The 13305-nt window shown below is 47.3% G+C and overlaps 1 protein-coding gene across 1 annotated transcript in view; it reads right to left on the bottom strand.

Annotated features, from left to right (window-relative positions):
• Positions 1-12749, bottom strand: part of OSBPL2 (oxysterol binding protein like 2) — a 113934-nt gene extending 101185 nt beyond the window's left edge. Inside the window, exon 1 of the mRNA XM_075350401.1 lies at positions 12663-12749. The gene's annotated coding sequence lies outside the window, so the exon portion shown is untranslated. The remainder of the gene's footprint in view (positions 1-12662) is intronic.
• Positions 12750-13305: the final 556 nt, after the last annotated feature.

Below are 13305 nucleotides of genomic sequence, written 5' to 3'. Positions count from 1 at the left end.
AAACGGCAACTCAAGACGCAAAAATTAAGCAGTTCACTGAGCCCCAAATGCCAAAAAAAATGAGAACGCTACAGGTCGCGGAAATGGCGACAAAAGCGCAATTCTTTTTCAGACAAACTTCAGAATATTTTTCCCACCACTTAGATAAAAGTGAAAGTATACATGTTTGGTATGTACGAACTCACACAGACGTGAGGCATCATACTGACATATCAGTTTTACCATATAGTGAACACTGAATAAAATAAAAAAAAAACATTGTGGAATTTTTCACTATTTCGCCACACTTGGATTTTTGTCCTGTTTTTCAGTACACTATATGGTAAAACCAATTGTTTTATTCAAATGTATAACTCGTCCCGCAAAAAATAAGCTCTCATATGGCGATATTGACAGAAAATAAAAAAGTTATGGCTCTCGGAAGAAGGGGAGCAAAAAAACAAAAATGAAAAAATGGAAAATCACCCCCAGGTAAAGGGGTAACCATAGCCATTAACCCCTTCACACCAGGCAATTTTCCATTTTTCCCTCCCCATTTTCCAAGATCCATAACTTTTTTATTTTTCTATCAATATAGCCATAAGAGGCCTTGGTAGAATGAGTTGTACTTTTAAAAGACACCATTCTTTCTGCCCCATATTATACTTTATTGTATTTTAATGCAATGTTGTGACGACCAAAAAAAATAAAAAAAACAATTTTGGTGTTTGGATTTTTTTTCTTCCTGCACTGATCAGATTAATTGATTTTATATTTTTCCAAGGATAATTTTTATTTACTTTCCATTAACCTTAAACAGGAAAAATAAGCAAATAACACATATCTGACATATAATATAATGAAGTACATAATAGGTCCATCTAAATAGTATAAATAATCATCAGGTCTTGACACTATTAGAATCAGAAATCCGTAAGAGAGCAGATTTGGTAACATTTTTCTAAGGCCAGAGTCACACTTGCGAGTGCATCGCGTGTAACTCGCGCGAGTCTCTCATTGAATCACCTGGCAGAGACTCGCACTCTCCAGACAGGAGCGGGTCGGTTGCATGTATGTCTATGCAGCTGAGACGCTCCTGTCCTGAGAGTGAGAGTCCATGCCGGGTGATTCAATGAGAGACTCGCGCGATGCAAACGCAAGTGTGACTCTGGCCTAAGGCTATGTGCGCACGTTGCGTATATACATGCAGTTACGCTGCGCTTTGTAGCGCAGCGTAACTGCATGCGTCCTGCGTCCCCTGCACAGTCTATGGAGATTGTGCAGGGGCCGTGCGCACGTGGCGTTTAAGAGCGCAGCGCTTCGGCTACTGCCGAAGCGCTGCGTAAAAAGAAGTGACATGTCACTTCTTTCCTGCGCTTTGCCGGCAGCTCCTGCTCTGTCTATGGCAGGAGCTGCAGGCAGAGCGCATGGAATCGGCGCTCACTACGGACATTTCTGCAGCGATCTAAAGCGCACATGTGCTCTTCAGATCGCTGCAGAAATTTCTGCAGGGCTAGTACGCAACGTGCGCACATAGCCTAAGAGTCAAAACCTGAGCATTAAAGGGAACCTGTCACCAGTTTTGGGGACTATAAGCTGCGGCCACCACCAGTGGGCTCTTATATACAGTATTCTAACATGCCGTATATGAGCACGCAGGTCACGCTGTGTAGAACTTAAAAATCACTTTATAATACTCACCTAGACGGTCGCTCCAGTGCACAACAGTCCGGATGAGGCGCCTCCTCTTTCGGCCATCTTGCTCTTGTTTCTTCTGAAGCGTCCTACGTCATGCACATGCGCCGGCATTGAGGTCTTGCGCAAGCGCACTTTGATCTGCACTGAGCAGGGCAGATCAAAGTATTGTAGTGCGCATGTGCGGGACCGGCGAGTATGTATGACATAGACGTGTCATGCACACAGGCTTCAGAAGGAGGACGAAGATGGCCGAAAGAGAAGGCACCAGCACCGGAGAACAGAGACGCCCATCTGACTAGAATCCACCGCAGTGTGACCATTTAGGTGAGTATTATGAAGTGTTTTTTTTGTTTTACACAGCAGCCTGGGCTCTTATATACAGCATGTTAGAATGCTGTATATAAGAGCCCGGTGGTGGTGGCCACAGCTTATAGGGCAAAAAAGTGGTAACAAGTTCCCTTTAAGTTCTAAGGGCAATGAGGTACAGACAACAAAAACTGTATAAAGTAAAAGCAAAGCATATACAGAGAAAGGAGAGAGAGAGAGAGAGAAGGAGAAAGAAAGGAAACAGGGGTGAAGGGGGAAAAGAAAGAACAGAAGGAGATAAGTGGGGCATAGGTATCAGGAGAGAAGGATAGGAGGGGCAAACGGATTCCATCTCAGTCACCCAACGGCCCCTAACAATAGGGGAAAGGAGGTGTCTAGCGGAGCCACATCGCAAATTGAGGTTCTTCCAGGAAAACCAAGTCCCAAGAGAAAAACTTTAATTGAAAGATTCTGTGTTTTGGAGACACTCCTGGTTTTGGTATCCAAATTCTGATGACATACTGGTGCAAAAATACTGACGTGTGACAGGCCTAAGTGTCGGCGCTCTGCCGGCATTTATAGGCAACACGTCAAGACAGTAACAAGGGTCATCATCTGACCCAGGAAACCATGTTAGCTGAACATGTCTGCTTATCAGATCCGCAGATATGCGGGGGGAATAATGTGGACTCGCCATTTGAGCCTACATTAAAGGGGCAGACATGGCCAAGGATGTACGGGTACGGTATGTCCGATGTCATGAAGGACAATAGTCTGAAATATATGTGAATATGGGGAATACAGTCATCACACTCCACACAGCTCCGAGGGCCGCACAACATAATCCTTTGGCAGGTCGTATGTTGTGCAGACCTGGTCTATGGGGTCATTCACATCTTCGATTTTCTCCATGGAGTGAGTGGTCCACATAAAAGCATGGATACCTGTCCAATATTTATGCACGTGCTGATCAATCTCACCAACGCAAGTCTAAGGGTCCGTAAAAAATAAATAAATAAATAAGACAGCACTTGGATGTCATCTATGTACTCTCAGCTTTCCAAGTGTTTGATAGGAGAAGCTTGAGATACCGCCATCATTTTTTTACCCAAACTGATGATACTGACTAAACTGTGATGACACTGATCAAAAACACTAGGCTACATGCGCACGCTGTGTTCTTGATTCAACAAAAAATAAAAAAAATGCACCCTCTGGTAGAGACTTTGACAACTGTAAACACTGAGTTTGACGAAAAAAAATGCATCCAAAATGCATGCGTTATGCATGCTTTTTGGATGCATTTTTGACAGTGCGGTCTCAGGCGATTCAGCTATGCTGCATCCCTGTCCCGCAGAGCATGACTGCCCGCTGACAGCACACAGAGACAGAGCCGCACGATGAGAATGAACTTCACCCGACTTCATTGTCATCGCGCTGCTCTGTCTGTGTGTGCTGTCATGAACTTGGATGAACCTCTGAGGTCAGTCAGTAGTGCGGGGTCCGCAGTAGCGACGTCAGAGCTTCACCCGAGTTCACTGTCATCACGCGGCTCTGTCTCTGTGTCCCGGCCCGATTTGCGGTCACAGGTAAAGGACTCACCTGTGACCGCAAATCACATGAGTGACTGAAGTGCGCCATGCGATCAGCGGTGCAGTCACTCAGGTTACCCGTGGCCACAGCTGAAGTCCTCCACCTGAGACCACACATCACCTTAGTGAGGGCACTGCTGATCACGCGGCTCACTTCAGTCACTCGGGTGACTTGCTGTCACAGTTTGAGGACTCCACCTGTGGTAGCCAGCGGGTAACTTGAGTGATGTCACAGCTGATAGTGCGACTCACTTCAGTTGCTCCATGGAGCTCACAACGAGCAGTCATGCTTTATGGCCGCTCGCTGTCAGCTTCCGATGTAGCAGAGCTGAAAGCGTAGTGGGACCTTGTGTGGATTACGTTGGACCTGGAGGGGTGTTTCGAGATTAATAAAGTGGTGAAAGAGGGTGGGGTTTTTTTGTCTTTAATTCCAAATAAAGGATTTTTTGGGTGGATGTTTATTTTCTTTCACTTACAGGTTAATCATGGGTGTTGTCTCAGACGCCTGCCATGATTAACCTAGGATGTAGTGGCAGCTATGGACTGCCATCAACGCACCAGGGCAATTCTGTAAGAGCCAGGTAAGGTCCAGGGACTGTTGCATCTAATGGATGCGGCAATTCCGGGCGGCTGCTGGCTGATATTTTTAGGCTGGGGGGCGCCTAAAAACAATAGGCCTCCCCAGTCTGAGAATACCAGCCCCCAGCTGTGTGGCTTTATCTTGGCTGGGTATCAATTGGAAGGGGGGGGGGGGGGAAACGCACGTCTTTTTTTTATAATCATTTATTTTACTGCAGAATATAGACCCGCCCAATGGCGGCTGTGATTGGTTGCAGTGAGACAGCTGTCACTCAGCGTGGGGGCTCGTCTGACTGCAACAAATCATAGGCGCCAGTGGAAGCAGTGAATATGAGATGGCCTAATGAGCGGTCAGCACTTTCAGAAGCTGGAGAAGCCGCCAGAGCAGTGTGACAGCTGCACACGTGCACACATGGCCTTATGGAATTAAGGACGTTTTTGTGTACGAGATAAATCACGGACGTCTGAATGAGGCCCAACTCCGAAGCCCATAATGGTCCTTCACTACATAAAATGAATAATGCTTTTTAATAAAGTGAACTGCAATGAGCAGAGAGTCATGAAAACAATCAGCAGTGTGTGAAACGGGATGAATGTGACTCAAGTCTTCAGGGAAAAGTCCGAGCAAACAAAGGAGTCATCACCATAACGCTTGTACTTCCAGGCTGCGCTCCTTGGCTGACGTGGGTTGCGCAAAGAAGGACACAAAAACTGAACGCCAAGCAAAGCTGCCGAGCCCCGATATACAGAGGTCATCGTCATAGAAAACTATGGAGAGGCCTGCATCTTTCTACCATCCTATGTGTTGCTACTCATCACAAATGTCAAGATCCCTGCTTGCTGCCAGTCAATAGAAACAATTTTGATCACGCGAAGTCCTGTCTTGTTTCTTTCCTACTGACAGATATATTACATGAAAGAGCTGGTATACGTATCAGGAAAGATCACACGCGTCCTTAGGCTACAAAAATTAATGAGATTAAGGAGTACGAAGTGAAACTTTGTAGTTTATCCAATTTTCCCCGATATAGTTACATAATATATCAGAGTGAATTACAGACGTCGTGAAAAATAAAAAGCCATACTGTAAATATTGAGTTTTTGCATAAACTTGATGTATTTGTCAATAAGATTTTAAAAACTTGTGAAACGCTGATAATTATATTTTCCCCATAGACTTGTATGGACGACGCATTGCGACTGACGGCCTTGCGTTGCATCCGCTGCTTGATGGATCAGTCGTGGAACAACTGACCGTCGGGCGGCAGGAACGCAGCATGTAGCGTTTTTTGAGCGGTGGAATCCTTTTTTTTTTTTTTCACTGCGCATGCTCAGCTCGTGTTTAATCATTGAAATCAATGTCTCTCTCTATCGGCAACCGAACGATCGGCTGGTCGCCCGGCCACTGTGAACGATCGGCTGGTCGCCCGGCCACTGTGAACGATCGGCTGGTCGCCCGGCCACTGTGAACGATCGGCTGGTCGCCCGGCCACTGTGAACGATCGGCTGGTCGCCCGGCCACTGTGAACGATCGGCTGGTCGCCCGGCCACTGTGAACGATCGGCTGGTCGCCCGGCCACTGTGAACGATCGGCTGGTCGCCCGGCCACTGTGAACGATCGGCTGGTCGCCCGGCCACTGTGAACGATCGGCTGGTCGCCCGGCCACTGTGAACGATCGGCTGGTCGCCCGGCCACTGTGAACGATCGGCTGGTCGCCCGGCCACTGTGAACGATCGGCTGGTCGCCCGGCCACTGTGAACGATCGGCTGGTCGCCCGGCCACTGTGAACGATCGGCTGGTCGCCCGGCCACTGTGAACGATCGGCTGGTCGCCCGGCCACTGTGAACGATCGGCTGGTCGCCCGGCCACTGTGAACGATCGGCTGGTCGCCCGGCCACTGTGAACGATCGGCTGGTCGCCCGGCCACTGTGAACGATCGGCTGGTCGCCCGGCCACTGTGAACGATCGGCTGGTCGCCCGGCCACTGTGAACGATCGGCTGGTCGCCCGGCCACTGTGAACGATCGGCTGGTCGCCCGGCCACTGTGAACGATCGGCTGGTCGCCCGGCCACTGTGAACGATCGGCTGGTCGCCCGGCCACTGTGAACGATCGGCTGGTCGCCCGGCCACTGTGAACGATCGGCTGGTCGCCCGGCCACTGTGAACGATCGGCTGGTCGCCCGGCCACTGTGAACGATCGGCTGGTCGCCCGGCCACTGTGAACGATCGGCTGGTCGCCCGGCCACTGTGAACGATCGGCTGGTCGCCCGGCCACTGTGAACGATCGGCCGGTCGCCCGGCCACTGTGAACGATCGGCTGGTCGCCCGGCCACTGTGAACGATCGGCTGGTCGCCCGGCCACTGTGAACGATCGGCTGGTCGCCCGGCCACTGTGAACGATCGGCTGGTCGCCCGGCCACTGTGAACGATCGGCTGGTCGCCCGGCCACTGTGAACGATCGGCTGATCGCCCGGCGGCCGGGTGATCAGCTGATTGTTCACAATAGCTGGCTGCCAGCAAAACAGTAAAAAAAAAATAAAAACACAACAGATCGTTGTTTTGCAGCATCAGTCACATCAGTTGTGCCATTATCTGTAACGCATCCGTTGCATCAGTCACACAACTGATTGTGACTGATGCAAAACAATGCAAGTGTGGAAGCAGCCTTAAAGTGCTAACCAAACCCTCAGAGAAATGAAGGCGTGCATTTTTATATACGGGTATATGCCCACTAAGACCCATTTTCTATGCTAGTTTTTATAGGGGCATGCAAAAATAAGATGCGCTGAATTCATTGAGAGGCGGACACCAGTTTGTTCATTTTACACATCTTAGCAGTGGCGTGCGCCTCCACACACCTCCCCAAATTGCTACATTAACATCTTGGGCGTACGAAAAGCCGCCACTATTCAGGAGATTGGCGGGATCTCCCATCTCAGCTCCACCCATATGGATAGAGGTGCCTTAAACCGGCATAAAACACCAAATGTCACATTTTTTCAACTTTTCAAGCTGTTTTACGCCAGATTTCTGGGATAAATTATGTGATGAATCGAGGCCAGAATGTTTTTGCCCAATTTTTGGAATGGAAAGTGATTACAAACGCAAATTTATTTTTTAGGTAGATTTGACGTTTCTGATCAGTTTCTGCTCCAAAAACGTCTCAAAAACACAGTGAGCAACCGTAAAATCGACTTGCTGTTTAGATTTTCAGTCTTTGAGCAACCTCAGGTTTCCAAAGACCATTCTTCAGGCAAGGTCCTCTCTAAAGAAGCTCTGTACTATAATATTAGTCAATGCGAAGATGTCCGGAGAACACCTGGGCATCTTTTTGAGCACTCTGACACTGACCGCTAGCGGTTATTGAATTGTTGGATGAAATTAAAGAAGAAAAAAATAAATAAATTAAGGGAACAAAGCCAGTAAAAAGGTGGCCCAAAGATGCTAAAAAACAAAAAATATGTGAAAAACCATTGAAAGGAGAAAAAAAAAAAAAAAAAAAAAAAAGAAACTACAATCAGTAACTTGAAATAAGCAAGAAAAAAAAAAAGTTCTGGCAGTTTCTAATATACTTTGTTTTCAAGATTTCTGCTTGCCGTCAGTGAATGGAGTCTTATTGATATCCATGATATTTAATTCACTTATTCTGATCCAACACAGAATGGAGGTTATGGAGATACCAAATACAGCGCTTTAAGGCTACGGGAGCAGACATTTACTGTAACAAATCTGCATCTTCTGGCAAAAAATACGCACCAAAAAAAAAAAAAAAGAAGATGCGTTTTTGCCCATTTTTTTTTCTATGTTTTTCATAATGAAGTCAATGGGTGGAGGGGCTGAACAATGCAGGGAAAAACACACCAAGATTATTTCCTGCACCAAACCTGTAAGGAAAAAGTAAGCAACACTTCAAAATTCTCATTGACTCTGCTGTCAGAAGGATAGGAATGTCAAAAATGGATAAAAAAAAAAACAAAACGCAGTGTGTGCACATGTCCTTTGTATTCGGAGGCTTAAAAAAAAAAAAAAAAAAGTCCAATATATCAAACAGCTGAGGGTTTGCTACAATTCTATGCACATCTGTGAGCGATGTACATCAGCAACAAATCTCTCTTAGGCCCGGTATACATATCCGGCTTTTCGCCGGTTTGACGGATGCGGCGCACGCCAGTACAGTGCACTGGCAGCGCAACAAGTGCCGGTCACGTGCTGTCATGTGACCGGAGCATGTCACCAGGAAGATGCGGCGCTGCCACTGTACTGTATCATACTGTACTGGCGTGCGCTGCATCCGTCAAACCGGCGAAAAGCCGGATATGTGTACCTGGCCTTAGATCTTGCAACAATATATTGGTGGAAGGTAAAATATATCAGTCTAAACCGAGATTGGCTACATCTGTGAGAAGCATTAAAGGGGGTCAATAACTACTGCTGCGCCCAAATCTTAGGTAGAGATGAGAATATATATATATATATATATATATATATATATATATATATATATATATATATATATATACATACATACACACAGTGCCTACAAGTAGTATTCAACCCCCTGCAGATTTAGCAGGTTTACACATTCGGAATTAACTTGGCATTGTGACATTTGGACTGTAGATCAGCCTGGAAGTGTGAAATGCACTGCAGCAAAAAAGAATGTTATTTCTTTTTTTTATTTTTTTTTTTTAATTGTGAAAAGTTTATTCAGAGGGTCATTTATTATTCAACCCCTCAAACCACCAGAATTCTGTTTGGTTCCCCTAAAGTATTAAGAAGTATTTCAGGCACAAAGAACAATGAGCTTCACATGTTTGGATTAATTATCTCTTTTTCCAGCCTTTTCTGACTAATTAAGACCCTCCCCAAACTTGTGAACAGCACTCATACTTGGTCAACATGGGAAAGACAAAGGAGCATTCCAAGGCCATCAGAGACAAGATCGTGGAGGGTCACAAGGCTGGCAAGGGGTACAAAACCCTTTCCAAGGAGTTGGGCCTACCTGTCTCCACTGTTGGGAGCATCATCCGGAAGTGGAAGGCTTATGGAACTACTGTTAGCCTTCCACGGCCTGGACAGCCTTTGAAAGTTTCCACCCGTGCCGAGGCCAGGCTTGTCCGAAGAGTCAAGGCTAACCCAAGGACAACAAGGAAGGAGCTCCGAGAAGATCTCATGGCAGTGGGGACATTGGTTTCAGTCAATACCATAAGTAACGTACTCCACCGCAATGGTCTATGTTCCAGACGAGCCCGTAAGGTACCTTTACTTTCAAAGCGTCATGTCAAGGCTCGTCTACAGTTTGCTCATGATCACTTGGAGGACTCTGAGACAGACTGGTTCAAGGTTCTCTGGTCTGATGAGACCAAGATCGAGATCTTTGGTGCCAACCACACACGTGACGTTTGGAGACTGGATGGCACTGCATACGACCCCAAGAATACCATCCCTACAGTCAAGCATGGTGGTGGCAGCATCATGCTGTGGGGCTGTTTCTCAGCCAAGGGGCCTGGCCATCTGGTCCGCATCCATGGGAAGATGGACAGCACGGCCTACCTGGAGATTTTGGCCAAGAACCTCCGCTCCTCCATCAAGGATCTTAAGATGGGTCGTCATTTCATCTTCCAACAAGACAACGACCCAAAGCACACAGCCAAGAAAACCAAGGCCTGGTTCGAGAGGGAAAAAATCAAGGTGTTGCAGTGGCCTAGTCAGTCTCCTGTCCTTAACCCAATTAAAAACTTGTGGAAGGAGCTCAAGATTAAAGTCCACATGAGACACCCAAAGAACCTAGATAACTTGGAGAAGATCTGCATGGAGGAGTGGGCCAAGATAACTCCAGAGACCTGTGCCGGCCTGATCAGGTCTTAAAAAGACGATTATTAGCTGTAATTTCAAACAAGGGTTATTCCACAAAATATTAAACCTAGGGGTTGAATAATAATTGACCCACACTTTTATGTTGAAAATTTCTTAAAATTTAACTGAGCAACATAACTTGTTGGTTTGTAAGATTTATGCATCTGTTAATAAATCCTGCTCTTGGTTGAAGTTTGCAGGCTCTAACTTATTTGCATCTTATCAAACCTGCTAAATCTGCAGGGGGTTGAATACTACTTGTAGGCACTGATATATATATATATATATATATATATATATATATATTTATTATATATATACACACACACACACACACACACACACACACACACACACACACACACACACACACACACTGTAGATAGAGATATAGATAGATAGATATACACACACATACACACTGTTTTGATCTGGAGCCTGTGACCCCTGTAGATCTAGTTCTGTGGGGGTCAGATGTAGTCCCCATCAATCTTGTGATTTTGGGGTCCCAGCGATAACTTACACAAAGATCTGTGATGAATGCCTATCCTAGTCATCATGTCGTGGGGAATCCTCAGCAAGCAGAGATGTTAAAAATGACAAGAATTGAAAGAAAGTATATTAGAAGCATTAGAACGTTTTTTGTTTTTACGCCGATTGGGAGCCTGTATATCTGACCCCCTGGCCCACACACGGGTAGCCCTGACGTGACAGCAGCGGATCCTCGGCACGTAGGGCACAGACATGAGCGTGTCACAATCAGGGGACATCGGTGACTACACCTTCTCCAGATCCTGTCACGTTATCAGCTCCGCTCACATGAGAAAAACAAGCAACAGTCACGTGACCACCATAGTCAGCGACAGATCTGCTAGAAAAGCTGAGAGGTGATAACGCACCAGCATCAGGAACGCTTGTGGAGGCTGAGCATGTGACAGGGAGTGCAACAAGCATGGTGGCCACTGTCTGATTAGAGCAATAAGCCTCTCATATTGCAATGGTAGGAAACTTGTTTTGCATTTGTCCCCCATGCTTTACACTGAAGCTCTCGCTTTACAGATTTCCACCACAAGCTCAGAAAGAAGCCAGCTCCTGCTGAGATTAAAGGGCAAAAAAACTAAAGTGATAGTGATCGAAGTAAAGTTTACTTACCAGTCATGTGACACAGGAGTACGCAGCGCCACCCGGTGTAAGAACATAGAAAACCGTCCCCAATAGTGCACTCTCACACAATATGCAAAATGGGCAGCTACTGAAAGTGTTAAAAAGATATATGACATTAGAAAAATATGTCACCTTTCGTGCAAAGACAGTGCCACCCGTGACGCTGGATGTGCCTGGTACTGCAGCTCACAGGCACTCACTAGAATAATACACCAGACTCAGCCATCAGAGCAGACAGGATCCCAGCTCGGAACCAGTATACTGTAACGTTCCGGAGCCACTACAACTCTCATCATGGCCCGACAGTGGTAAGACTGGCTCCTCTCACACAACACAGTATGGCCCAATGGTGGCCACCATCTCCAGCAGTGGGCACACTACAACTCTCATCATGGCCCGACAGTGGTAAGACTGGCTCCTCTCACACAACACAGTATGGCCCAATGATGGCCGCCATCTCCAGCAGTGGGCACACTACAACTCTCATCATGGCCCGACAGTGGTAAGACTGCCTCCTCTCACACGACACACAGTATGGCCCAATGATGGCCGCCATCTCCAGCAGTGGGCACACTACAACTCTCATCATGGCCCGACAGTGGTAAGACTGGCTCCTCTCACACAACACAGTATGGCCCAATGATGGCCGCCATCTCCAGCAGTGGGCACACTACAACTCTCATCATGGCCCGACAGTGGTAAGACTGGCTCCTCTCACACAACACAGTATGGCCCAATGATGGCCGCCATCTCCAGCAGTGGGCACACTACAACTCTCATCATGGCCTGACACCTGTAAGACTGTCTCCTCTCACACGACACACAGTATGGCTCAATGATGGCCGCCATCTCCAGCAGTGGGCACACTACAACTCTCATCATGGCCTGACAGTGGTAAGACTGCCTCCCCTCACACGACACAGTATGCCCCAATGCAATGGTGGCCACTATCTCCAGCAGTGGGCACACTACAACTCTCAGTCGCCACATGAGCCCCTTTTTAATGCTGGGAGTTGTAGTCTCACAACCGCAGCACTATAATATACACGTATACAGACAGTATATACAAGTATACACCGTTATCACAGAGTAAGGGGGCGCACACCTTTATCAGTAGGGGCAAGTTGTTCCATAGACTTAACTAATCTGGGTAGAAGTGTAACAAACCCTCAGCTGTGAGCAGTTAGGTTTCTATTCACTGACAGCAAGCAGGAATATAGAAAACTGGGAAGAAATGATGAACAGAATGAGGAGGCTACAGACTGAGGACTGGTTTACACAGGACCGTTCAGCTCTGCTACATCTGTGCCCAGTGCCTCCTGTGACATGTTGTAGGTCACTCCCTGCGATGCTGCCTTGACATGTGGCTGCTGTCCCCACACAGGTCGGTGCAGGGCCGGAGCATCCCCCGGTAGAGCAGCGCCCACCCCCGGTGATTTCCCGGCATGCCCTGTTGTGGCCCCTTCCCTCAGGCCTGTGTTATTTACCTGCTGCTGCTCAGGACTCAGCTTCTCCACTGACACCCAGGCGGAAGTGCCAAGCAGGCCCAGCATCCCGACACCCACCAATCACCGCCCAGCTTCGGAAGACAGGCAGCGGCAGCGTCCAATAGAAAAGAAGGCTCCAGAGCGTTGGGGCGGGCCGCGGCGGCGGCTGCGGGAGCATGTGTACTGATGTCAGGACCGGAGCCTGCATGGATTATCACATAGATAACCGTTCTGTAACCAGTGACGGCATCAGTGCAAAACCTTAGTCACTGCACTGTACACGTACACGAAAGGAAACGTATTCCCGCGGGAGCGGGGTTCTATCTGATCCTGGGAAAGCTGGGTGGAAATCAATATGGCCGCCACTGCAGGGACTACTAATTTACAGTCAAATATGCACGTAGCGTTTTGTTGAAAATTTTGACGCTGATTTTAGCCTTTTGTGCTGCAGAAGGTTAAATCCACAATGAATCTGTGCAGAAAACGTCCCCAATTTGTGAAATACGCCGATATCTGCTTATCTTGTTTATTACAGTGCGGGTTTTCTGAGCCAAATCTACAAGGAAAATCTGATTGAAGTGAATAGGAGCTGAGCTGCAGTACCCAGAATGACCACTGTGGAGTCCGGCACTGTAGGTCCCGC

The sequence above is a fragment of the Anomaloglossus baeobatrachus genome, chromosome 5 (genome assembly GCF_048569485.1).
Source record: "Anomaloglossus baeobatrachus isolate aAnoBae1 chromosome 5, aAnoBae1.hap1, whole genome shotgun sequence".
Taxonomy (NCBI): Eukaryota; Metazoa; Chordata; class Amphibia; order Anura; family Aromobatidae; genus Anomaloglossus; species Anomaloglossus baeobatrachus.
This window is presented reverse-complemented; position numbering and strand designations above follow the sequence as displayed.